This window comes from Dreissena polymorpha, chromosome 1 (genome assembly GCF_020536995.1).
Source record: "Dreissena polymorpha isolate Duluth1 chromosome 1, UMN_Dpol_1.0, whole genome shotgun sequence".
NCBI lineage: Eukaryota > Metazoa > Mollusca > Bivalvia > Myida > Dreissenidae > Dreissena > Dreissena polymorpha.
Genome location: NC_068355.1, coordinates 27,022,811 through 27,035,446, shown reverse-complemented (window position 1 = coordinate 27,035,446; position 12,636 = coordinate 27,022,811). Strand labels below are relative to the sequence as shown.

General features: G+C 33.7%; 1 long non-coding RNA gene across 1 annotated transcript; it reads right to left on the bottom strand.

The window, feature by feature from the left end:
• Nucleotides 1-5,345: 5,345 nt before the first annotated feature.
• Nucleotides 5,346-8,371, bottom strand: LOC127865008 (uncharacterized). The gene is made up of 3 exons (XR_008042448.1): nucleotides 6,685-8,371; nucleotides 6,358-6,529; nucleotides 5,346-5,971 (listed from the first exon to the last, which is right to left on the bottom strand). It is a non-coding gene; the product is annotated as an uncharacterized LOC127865008 (long non-coding RNA).
• Between the last annotated feature and the right edge of the window lie 4,265 nt (nucleotides 8,372-12,636).

Below are 12,636 nucleotides of genomic sequence, written 5' to 3'. Positions count from 1 at the left end.
TTTTTTATATGTAATAATATCACTAATTAATTACTTAACAATATGTTCCAATTATTGTTGCAAAACAAACATGTTTATTTAATGCTCGTAATAAAGTAACAACAAGGACAGATTTTTACCCTGTCAATTTTGTTAAGATTTTTTTATTCATGTTAATCCTAAGAAACAAACATGCAGATTATAAAGTTAAGTTCAAGTTTTAACACTTCCATGTTTGTTTCTTAGAATTTAGATAAATAACAAAATCTTAACAAAATTCAGAGCAGGTAAAAATGTGTCATTGTGATATTGTGATATTGATCAATATTTTTTCAAATAAAGCTTATCTTTTGAGGGGAATAAAATGTCATTTCAGGATAATTTTGTAGTGTCTTTTGAGCAGAGACAGGCTTAATCATCACTGGATATTATTGTTGGCGCTATAAGATTTAGACCTGGACATGTATCAAAAGTTGTTAGTCCTGCTGGGCAACTAGCTTTTAATTGGTGAGTTTCTCTTCTAGCAATTTGCTGTTTACAAATTGACGCGCTAACATAGCAGATACTAGACAATCTTGAAAGTTACGTTATGCAGAAAAGTTAAAAAAACAAGATGGCATGTCAAAGTTGAAACACAAACAGAAGATGATTTATTTCCTTAATGGCCCACAACATGACAGCCAACAATACCATGACCATTCTTTTAAAATAAAATGCAGTAAGTTAGTTTCCCTATTCAGCTGTATGGTTTGAACCTAAATTTTCACAATTTAAGGGTTTTTAGCGCACATTTTCCCCAATTGGGCTGGTACCGTACTTTTCCCAATTGGGCAAACAAATTGCTGTGTTTATTGATGCGTTAATAAGGATTTACATAACTTTTCAATGTGGGTGTGATGCTTTGTATAAAATCTGTACGATAAATTTATATCATATAAAATTTAAATTTAAGCTTGTAATTGCTAGGAAATAGCGAATAAAAGTTGATTCTTAAAAAAAGAAAAGAAATGGCTTTGTCTACTGAGTGTTGTTAGTTTCATATGAAATCAGTGCTCTGTTTGGTCAGATAAATTAAAACAAAATATTTCACTTGTTTCCATGTTGACTTCCAATCTCAATTTGCTAATAAGCTGCAAGAAAAACATCACTGAAATCTATTTTTAAAGAAACTTCAACCAGATTTTATGAAATATTAATACTTAATGGATAGGGGGCATGTGAATATGGTAGCTGACTACATTTAAGAGAGGTTAATTGTTAATTGAAACTGACTGAAAAAATGACTGTTTTCATGTTTTTCTTAAAGGAGTAGTTTTTTTTTACCTGTTAAGCCGCTTTGCATTTATATTTCTTTTAATTGAATACTTACTTTGACCGTGTTTTTGCTAACCTTGTTTTTTTGGTTTTCAAGATCAAAGAGGTACAGTACAGGCAACGTGTACTTTGACAAAAACGCGTGCCCACGGTGTTCAATTTTCCTGATGGGTGACATTTCGCGGGGGCCAGACACTCTACTGACCGCAGTGTTTGGCGAACACCCGAAATCGCCGCGATTGCAGGGTATCGTTAATGGGAACACCCGTGATCACCGCGATGCTGCGCAGCCACCGTAAACACCTGTCTGCGAGGTTCAATCATGCGTTTTAAATGTACATGTACATGTACAAAATAAAATCATATACTTCATGTACATGTAGATATTATGTGCACATTTATGCGTACTTAAACTCGGGCAGAACGTTAAGTAGGAAACTTAAACTAAGCATTTAGATGATCAATACGATTAACTTTTATGGTGTTAATCAATGCAATTGCCCTTTTTGTTTTCACAAAATTGGGTTTCATTTCTCCCGATTTCCAGAAAATGACTTGTACATGTTGCATGAAATCTAAATATAGCGTGTAACAGCGTGTTTGATTTTTATTTTATTCATATGAAATGTCTATTCCATATCATTTGCGAGCTACCCGGTACTTGATTAGAAATTCACTACGACACTTTAAATTGAAATTAAAAGATCCCAATGTTGTCTGCGCTACGAAGATTTTGTGTAAAAAATAAATACACCCACGCCAATTTTCGCGCGCTTTTTATGGTTCAGAACAAAGAAAATGAAAATATCATGAACTCTACACAACGCGCGCACTAGGTGTCAGGGGATAAACGAATGTTGGAATACACCTGTTCTGATTGGGCGCTTATTTCATCAAATCTTTAAATAGAAACATATATGCCGAAATTCATTTGATAGTTTAGAGATATGGCGAACGTTTTTGATTTTTGCATTTCTATCACACTTTTATTGTCAACATTGACCAGAATATGAATGAAATCGGAAATCTCGGGATTATCGGTTAATGGACAGAGACGGGAATTTTCCATGTATGCGGTAATCGATTGTGATTGTTCGTAATCGTTGTTAATTTTTAGACACCAAATGACACCTATAACATTCAAACGCATGGTAGATTCTTTCTGCAAATTGGTACCGACCTACGTTTATGTTTAATTATTTTATTTCTAGCCAACATGATGAACACCGCGGATGATATTATTGGTCCGCGGTGATTCGCGGTGTCCACCTTATGGAAAACGGCCCCCGCGAATATTTTATCTGAACACCCATCGCGGGGGTCGTTTGGTAAGCGAACACCTTAAAATGAACACCGCAACCAGTGGCGTTTGTCAAAGTACACGTTGCCTGTACTGTAGGACAAATGTTATTGTGTATATCATGACCAGACTGAGAGATGCGCAGGCTGGGTGGTGTATAACTATGATGGGTGCATATTGCATAAGACTCCTTTTTGCATGATGCGGGTCTTTTAAAATCTCATTGTGAGTTGCAAATAACATATTTTAACACAATGCATTTCAATATTAAATTGAATTAAAAAAACAAATACAGTAAACAGGCAAATAAGAGGAGCCTATAATCAGCCTATAAAATATTCCAATGTATTCATTCATGCCTGCTTGCATTATGTAGAGGTCATTAAAGGCGGAAAGCTGGGTAAAACAGCTGACACCGTGTGAACTACTAGGGTAACAAGTAATGCATCAGCAACAAATTAAGGGTAAACAGCTGACACCGTGTGAACTACTAGGGTAACAAGAAATGCATCAGAAAGCTGGGTAAAACAGCTGACACCGTGTGAACTACTAGGGTAACAAGTAATGCATCAGCAACAAATTAAGGGTAAACAGCTGACACCGTGTGAACTACTAGGGTAACAAGTAATGCATCAGAAAGCTGGGTAAAACAGCTGACACCGTGTGAACTACTAGGGTAACAAGTAATGCATCAGAAAGCTGGGTAAAACAGCTGACACCGTGTGAACTATTAGGGTAACAAGTAATGCATCAGCAACAAATTAAGGGTAAACAGTGCTGTCTTTATGAGTAACTAATTCGTAAGTAAAAACTACTGCTGGCAGATTTATTTTTTGTTTTCTTATTCAATGTATATTTCAATTGGATATGGTGTCCAAAAAAAGTTTTGTAAAGGGAATTTCAATCATAAAATTATATTCTAAGTGTGATACATGTAGGTATTTGATAGTTCAACAGTATTCAGTTTATATGATGGGGATTGCAAATTTTATTTTATGTTAACTGGTTTTGATGATACCATTTTCATCATATTTTAATGCTTTCAGAACATAAAAAAGAGACATACTGTTGGTATTTTGTCTAAGTTATCTCTATAACATAAATAGGAGGATAAACAGTGCAAACACATCTCGACCTGTGTGTTAAGACACACTCTTTATAAATTTGAGTTGGTTTTGTGCATTTCAAACTTGCGTTATAAAAAGCATAATACCATAATTTTGAAAACTCAGTTGTGTCTAAGATTATGCAATAGCAAACAACTTCCGTGCCTTCAGCGCTTTGATAATCAATGCTTTGACTAATAGCTCCTATTTATGAATTCCTTTACATGTCATGGATCTGGTAGTCTTGATTTGTATATACTAATAATACAGCAACACTAACAGGTTTTACTCTTTATACCGTACTTAAGGAATTATTATAACAGTAAAATAACATTTACAGTATGTTATATTTATGTGTTTACAAATTAAAAAGTATTCAACAAAAAGTGACTTTTATTCAGAAGAAATATCTAGCAATAATGCCCTGTCTTTACTTAATCACAAGCAAAAAACAAATCAGTAACACATAATTACATAAACCAGCCCATCGCCTGCAATTCCACCATTTATGGTATCATAAGAAAGCTCACTCATAATTTTGGTTAACATGTACTAATAAAGTATGAATATTTTTGGAAAATTACAATTTTTATGCCCCCCAAGAGGGCATATAGTGATCGCACTGTCCCTCTGTCTGTTTGTCTGTCCGTCCATCCGTCCGTCCGTCTGTACGTCCGTCAGTCCGTCCGTCATTCCGTCCGTACGCCCTTGTCAAAAAAGTGGGAATAACCCGGTTTTAATCCGTGTTAAAACCGTGTTAAACCCTGCGGTATTGGCACCGGGTTAAAGCGTGTCTTTTAAACACACTTTTTGCTTACCGACTTGGTTTTTTGTAGGTAAAACCTGGATTTCACTATCATAAACCAACACGCTTATACCTTCTAATACCAACTTAAACCAACTAAAACTAACTTAAACCAACTTAAGTGGGTTAAAAGTGAGTGTGTTTTCCTACTTTATGTTGGCTTTTAAACCTGCTTCTACACATCAAGTCGGTTTTTCCTGTTCTTAAGCGAGTTAAAAGTGGGTTTTTGTTTGAGCGTTAAGTGAGCTAAATGTGTGCTTTTCACAGATTAAGCGCAGTTTAAACTTACTTTAAAACCGTCTTATACCAACTTAAACCAACTTAAGTTGGTTAAAGTGAGTGTATTTTCCTTCTTTATGTTGGCTTTTAAACCCGCTTCTTCATATCAAGTCGGTTTTTCCTGTTCTTAAGCGAGTTAAAAGTGGGGTTTTGTTTGAGTGTTAAGTGAGCTAAATGTGTGCTTTTCTCAGATTAAACGCAGTTAAAATACGCTTTAAAACCGCGTTTTTCCAACTTAAGTTGGTTAAAAGTAAGTGTGTTTTCCTTCTTTATTTTGGATATACACCCGCTTCTACACATCAAGACGGTTTTTCCTGTTCTTAAGCGAGTTAAAAGTGGGTTTTTGTTTGAGCATTAAGTGAGCGAAATGTGTGCTTTTCACAGATTAAACGCAGTTAAAACTAGCTTTAAAACCTGTTAAATGCTCAGTAAAAACCAACTTTTCACCCACTTGAAAACTGAAAAACTTTTTTATGATAAGAACAAAAATATCATAAATTAAATTCTATTTACTGTTTTAAACGATAAAACATAAAATTTTACATATATATCCATTGCACAGCATGATAAAACTATTTTGACAGACATGGCATTGTTATAATAAAATATAATAGTGTTATAACATAACATTGAACACAAAGAAAGAACTGAAAAAAGGAAGATTGTATGGAATAAGTACAAACAAGAGATGTGTTTGTCAGAAACACAATGCCCCCTACTGCGCCGTTTTGAAATAAAATTTCTATTTATCATTTGGCAGGTATAGAAATTATCTCTCTTTAAAGCTTATTACTTCCATTGGATTTTGACCTCTGACCTTGAAGGATGACCTTGACCCTGCACCACTCAAAATGTGCAGCTCAATGAGATACACATGCATGCAAAATATCAAGTTGCTTTCTTCAATATTGCAAAAGTTATGACCAATGCTAAAGTTTTCGGACGGATAGACAGACAGACGGACAGTTATATGAGACCCTACCGGGAGCATAAAAATAAGTTAATGTTGTTGAAACAGGTGCAAATCAATATAACAAGTTAAAACAATGGTTAAATAATCATTTTAACAGCACATTTTATTTACAAAGACTTCAGTCTACTTGTGCATCAGCCGCAGACGCCTTAAACAACCTCTCATCTTTTCTTCAACATCAACCAGAGGCTTGTCAAAGGTTTTGGCTATGACATCTGAAAAAATATAATAGACTATTCATTTTAAAAAACATGCCAAAAAAACAAAATCTGTTCTTAAATAGAAAATACTCTAGCCAGAAAAAGAGGTTAAATATTTGCATATTAAGGAAGTCAACACAAATGAGTTTAGAACTGATTGTCCTGGAGACAGTGGCTAGAGACACAGACAATGTTATTCAATCCCTGTCTTCATGAATTAAAAAAAACTATTGTTAACTGTCACTTGGATAATAAAAACTCCCCCTTTTCACAAATGATGTAATATAATGATCATTTATGCGACTGTAACAGTAAGTGATCTGAAAAATATTTGTAGGTTGTGTATTGAATTTCTATACGGATAACTGGTACTTCAAATTTTTATGATGAAGAAAAAGTACCAATGATTGCATTTCTCTCAGCGGGGAGGCATGGTCTTGGTGACCCCGTTGTAGTTGTTGCTCCCTTCATGGAACAAGTCACAAGCTGGTGGGGAGTGAATAGTCGTCACATGGCCTGTGCGATGGCCTTCACCTCCCTGGTTTCATGCTGGATTTCAGCTTTAATGATACTCTGGAACCAAAAAAAGAAAAGGAGTTTTGACAAAATATTTACAATTGGTAATTTTCCAAAGCTTGTAATTTACTTTCATCACATTTCAAACTCTAAAAATAATTGTCACATTTGTCAGAATTATAACGCTTTTAAAATGCAATAACCAGTTTTACCTCTCAACAAATCCAGCTTTCTTGTTCAATGACAGGGCGAGGTTTGCCCACTTCAGTTCCCCTCAAGTTGGCCGAATGCCGGACAAAACCCCTCCCGGATAAAAACCCTCCCGTCAGTTTTATAGGGGCCGGACAAAAACCCTCCCATGAATAAACGGGGACGGACAAAAACCCTCCCATGAAAAAAACGGGGGAGGACAAAAACTCTCCCATGTAAAAACGGGACCGGACAAAAACCCTCCCGTGAAATCTGAGCCACGAATTCAACTATCAACAATTATTTATGAATTTTTAATCCGAAATCGGTCATTTCCGAATGTCATTTCCGACATTTGTATTTTGTTGTCGGTTATCCGAGATATTTATTTTTTGTAATAGAGACTTCACTTCAGTAGGTAACATTACACTATATAATGACTAATTAAAATATTTCCGAATTGAAATGTTGTTATTTTACACCCATTTGACTCAATTATATATGTTTGAACTAAGATTTGTATTATAACTTAGTATGATAAGAACTACGATATTTATGATTACTTAGTATGAATAACAAGTAGGGTGTTTCTATAAAATATATAAAATATCAAATTGTGCTCTGGCCAGTGCATTAAGAACATCAAAGTCGTGTTTCTTTTTTAGTCATCATCGCAAAAATAACAGAGGCGGACACAGGCTTCCCAAGACATTCTTTATTTCGTTTTATAACAAGTATTATGAAGTCTAGACAGTATAATGTTACTTTCATTGACAAATAAGCATAATCAATTGATAAACAAAAACCAACATTGTAGACACTTGTGTGCCCTTACACAAACAAATTGCTTTATATATGTTGCAGATTCACAGTATGATATTTTGAACAAGTGTTGTCAGCATTGAGTGATTTTTTCGGATTAATGAATGGAACATTGTGTGAAGCAAATACATTTGTCGGCGTTTAATTGCTTTTAATTGATTCTGTGATTAAACTACTTAAAAACTAAAAGTAGTTGCAGATTCACAGTTTGATATTTTGAGTAAACTTTGCGGATTAATGAATGCAACAATGTGTGAAGCAATTACATTTGTCGGTGTTTAATTGCTTTCACGGGAGGGTTTTTGTCCGCAGTTGCAGATTCACAGTTTGCTATTTTGATACATATTATTGTATGCCATTAACTAGTTAATTGTTATGATTAGCTGATAAGTGGGCCTAAATAACTGAATCATTGACATATTTGACAATACAGTATGCTTTATATATTGTCTGCAAAAATGCAATTGAAAACGTTACAGTCGAAGCAAAATTAAATAAGTAATTAAGACAAATTAGTTACATGCTAACGAATTCTTAGTTGTTAACAGAATTTTACTTTCATTTTCGCAAAGTTTTCAGAAACTTCCCGGAAAGCACGTGTTTTGCATGAATGAGCATATGACGCGACTAATCGTTGCACTGTATCGTATTGCATTCAATCTAAATTTAAATTCACTTGTTTATAAATGGCCTCATTTTATGTTTTAATTGATGTTGTTATTATATTGGATTATCGGATATATATGCACATTAGAAAGCGGTATGTTTACAGTTAATGATTACATATTTTCTTTCAATTTCATACCCCTGAAAACACAATACACACAATGGGTAATTTTATAGGATTAATGAATGCAACACTTAGTGTTTCTTTTACGGGAGGGTTTTTGTCCGGTCCCGTTTTTTCATGGGAGGGTTTTTGTCCTCCCCCGTTTTTTTCATGGGAGGGTTTTTGTCCGCCCATGTTTATTCATGGGAGGGTTTCGTCCGCCCCCTATGAAAATGACGGGAGGGTTTTTATCCGGGAGGGGTTTTGTCCGTATTCCAAGTTGGCCAGCTCGTGCAGGGTAAAAGCCTGGTGTAAAAGTCCATACATCAGGTAGTATGATTACCCCTTTTGCTCTTGGGGCAAGAGTTTAACCTTCAAAATTAAAATATAAAAGTTCTCATTAAATATGAGGGAAAGAAATCTGTTCAGTAATAACCAGAAATATCTATCAATAACAATAAAGATGACAATAATCATAAAACACAACCACAATAATTTACTGTACACAGCATTTACACTTTGTCATGTGTATGTTTATCTATTTTTGCTTCAAAATGTGTTGTTTTTCCTTTAAATTGCAATACATTAACTTATCAATTTACATTTCCCAGTGACAATACATAAATATAATAATGATCATAATTAATTCAATAAACTAAATAAAAAAAGTATGAAGAAATGACAATACAAACCTGTAAAAACTGTTCTTCAGTATTCCAAAAAAAACACAGTTGAACCTCTTTTCCAACAAACTTATTGTTGATTTCCAAATTGTAGTAAAAAACACATTGTTTTCATCACACAATACTTTATGCTGACAGTATTTCAATACATTTTACAGAACAATTATAAGTCTTAATGTTTATTATATTTAGCTCAATATTCAATTGCTGAAACCAGCTTGTTTTTCAAAAGTTGTTGTTTTCAAATAATTTCCTGTGCAAAAATTTGAACCAATCAAAAGTCTTAATCCTCATTCCAGCCTTATGTCTGGGCAACCCCTATCAGTAGCCTTATCTTAGATAATCAGTACCCTGTTTAGCTCTGAATGCCTGACATATTGTTATCTGTTTATTGTTAGTGGTGTGAAAAGGGGTGTTTTTAGGTAGTCTTGTTATTTTGTTGACTGTTTATGTAACACAGGTCATGTTTGGCAACTTATTATTTTATTGCAAATTAAGAAAATGGATATGATGGTATCATATGAAAATATCAAAATCTTGCATAACTTATATACACAAATAAATAGATTATTTCCAAAAAAATGTTTCCAATACCATAATTATTTAAATATGCAGATTTAACAAGTAAATACTGTTTTAAACAAATATAAACAATCATATAAGATTGTTTTAAAATTTAAAAAAATATAATAATTTTAAGACATATAACAATCATAAGATATTGTTAATAATAAAAACAAATATAAAGAAAAAAATCAAAGTGAAACACAAACTCTTTCATTTTCAGGTATAAAACAAAGTTTGATCATTATTATAGTTTTTGGCAGTGATACTTGTTGTCCATCTGTGAACCTGTGATGTTCTGAAAGAGCCATTTTCATCCAATATTCACTAAAAAATTATGGGGAGCACACACATGTACAATAGGGACAATGGCAAACAAGCTGTAAAAAAGCCCCTTTACAATTGACTTGTATTATATATGGCTATAAACATGAAAAAAAGACCTAGTTGAAGAATTATTGTTTTATTGATGAGTATTATTTTTTCAATGTGTGTTAAAGTGAGTTTTTTAGCCTGGTTTCAGCTCTCAAATTATTTACAAAAAGACCAATTTAAACTCACTTAAACCCACTTCTGTTTAAAAAAAGACCAACTTCTGTTGTAAAAGACTCGCTTATAAAACAAAAAGACACACTTAAACACACATAAACCAACTCATAAATAAAAAGGCTCACTTTTGACACACAAAAAACCGACTCCTTACAGAAAAAAACTCGCTTAAACACACATCTTCTTAAAATAACCAACTTTAAACTCAGTTAAGCACAGTTTAGCGCACATAAAACTCGCTTTTAATAGCAAAAACCAACTTTTGCTGAGAAAAACTCAGAAAAAACACAGTTTTATGTTGGTTTAAGCGTGTTTTGGTATGAAAGTGGGTTATTTTTTTGACAAGGGCGTCATTCTTTTGCGTTTAGGTTTTGAAAAATGCTCATAACTTATATGTCGCTTCAGATAGCAACTTGATATTTGGGATGCATGTGTATCTCATGGAGCTGCACATTTTGAGTGGTGAAAGGTGAAGGTCCATGTCATTCTTAAAGGTCATAGGTCCAAAAAAACAATCCAGGGGAAGTAATAAGCTTTTAAGGGAGATAATTATCTGTACCTGCCAAATGATAATTTTGTATGCCCCCACAAACAAAGTTTAGGGGGATATATAGGAGTGAACTTGTCGGTCGGTGTTGTATCTAGATGATGTATAGGTCAAGTTTAAATACGGTTCGTACCGGGTCAAAAACTGGGTCATGGGGTCACTTAGTGTGTTTTAAACATTGAGCATGGTGTCCGCTCTCTTATTCAAGTAGTTTTCATCCCATCTTCAACACACTTAGTCGGAAGTTGTATCTATATGATGTGTAGGTCAAGTTTGAACATGGGCCATGCCGGGTCAAAAACTAGGTCACGGGGTCACTTAGTGCGTTTTAAACATTGAGCATTATATAGCGTCCGCTGTTTTTTGTGAAGACACTGTGGCTATTGGGGTATTGGTCACGTCTGTGACAAAGGCTTAAGCTCTTAGGTTTGTTTTAATCAAAGTGGCGCAGTAGGGGGCAAACACATCTCTTGTTTTGTTGTTGTAATAACCAGAACTCTAGAGGAATGTCTGTATGCTGTTTTAGAAATATGTTTTTTCTGCGGTTAACATTATTATTTTTATGTAGCACTCTAAAATGTGTTTAAATCTTTGTACTTTACCACCTCAAAACAGTGTATGTATCTGTATGGAAATAATCAGCTCCTTGTTTGTCAATACTCAGTTATTATTCCCAGTAAAAGGTGAAGGGATATAGAATTGGCATTGTGCCTCAGTCTGTCAGTCCGTCCGTCTGTCACTAACTTTTCAGGGCTAAATCTCAGAAACTAAATAAGATATCAACATGAAACTTAATGTGTGTATAGATATCAATGACGTGAAGTGCAATACACAAGAACAATAACCCTACACTTTCTCAAATAAGAGTTATTGCCCCTTTTTATGATGTATTTGTTCAGGGCTATATCTAACATACCATACAAGATTCCAACATGAAACTCCACGGGTGTATATATATATATCAGTAAGGAGAAATGCCTTGTACAAGAACCATAACCCTCTTTTTTTAAACAAGAGTTATTGTCCTTGTTTTTTTTGTATGATGTAACTTTGCAGGACTATATCTCAGATATGGTACAATATTTTAACATGAAACTTCATGTGTGTGTAGATATAAATGAGAAGTGCTATGCACAAGAACCATAACCCCACACTTTCTCAAATAAGATTTATTGACTTTTGCTGTTTTTGTATTATGTAACTTTCCAGGGCTATATTTTAGATATGATACAATATTTCAACATGAAACTTCAAGGGTGTGTAGAAATCAATAAGGAGAATGGTCTTGCGCGAGAACCATATTAACCTTACGTTTTCTCAAATAAGAGTTGTTGCCCTTTGTTGTTTTTGTATGATGTAACTTTTCAGGGCTTTATCTCAAACTACAAGATTTTCAACAAGAAACTTCATGGGTTCATATATATCAATGAAGATGATGGCAATGCATACAAACAATTACCCTATATTTCATCATTGTGTTTAAGGAAAATACTGTTAATCTATTAATTAGCATCCACCCATAAAAAAACTGTGATTTTGCGGGGATATCAATTTAACAAATTTATGTCCTTGATTGGTGTCCATTGTTAGGAGGTCGCATACGATTAAATTGATAACTTTCAATATGAAAAGTACACTTAACAATAAATCAGTGCAGTTAATGGTTTATATATCATTATGTGAAGTATGATTATAAACTGTAGAAATTTAGTTGCATATGATAATGTATCACTTGTGACCAACTCAATAGCTTTAAATAATTTTGCAGAACAGAAATGTCCATAGAGTATATTCATTTAACTGAAGTCTGTTGGAATGTGAAAGAAATTTGTAAAAGCTGAATAACAGATCTATAATTAACATATTTCTCTTTACTATACTAATGGCAGTACACTGACATTGCTTATTTGACCTTTTGAATTGATAACACACTTGAATAATTATAATCAAAATATTATACCTTAAAATGTTCTATGGTCTAATTATGACTTTTGAAGATTATTCAGTACCCATGCTTCAATAGCTCTTACAATCAGATACC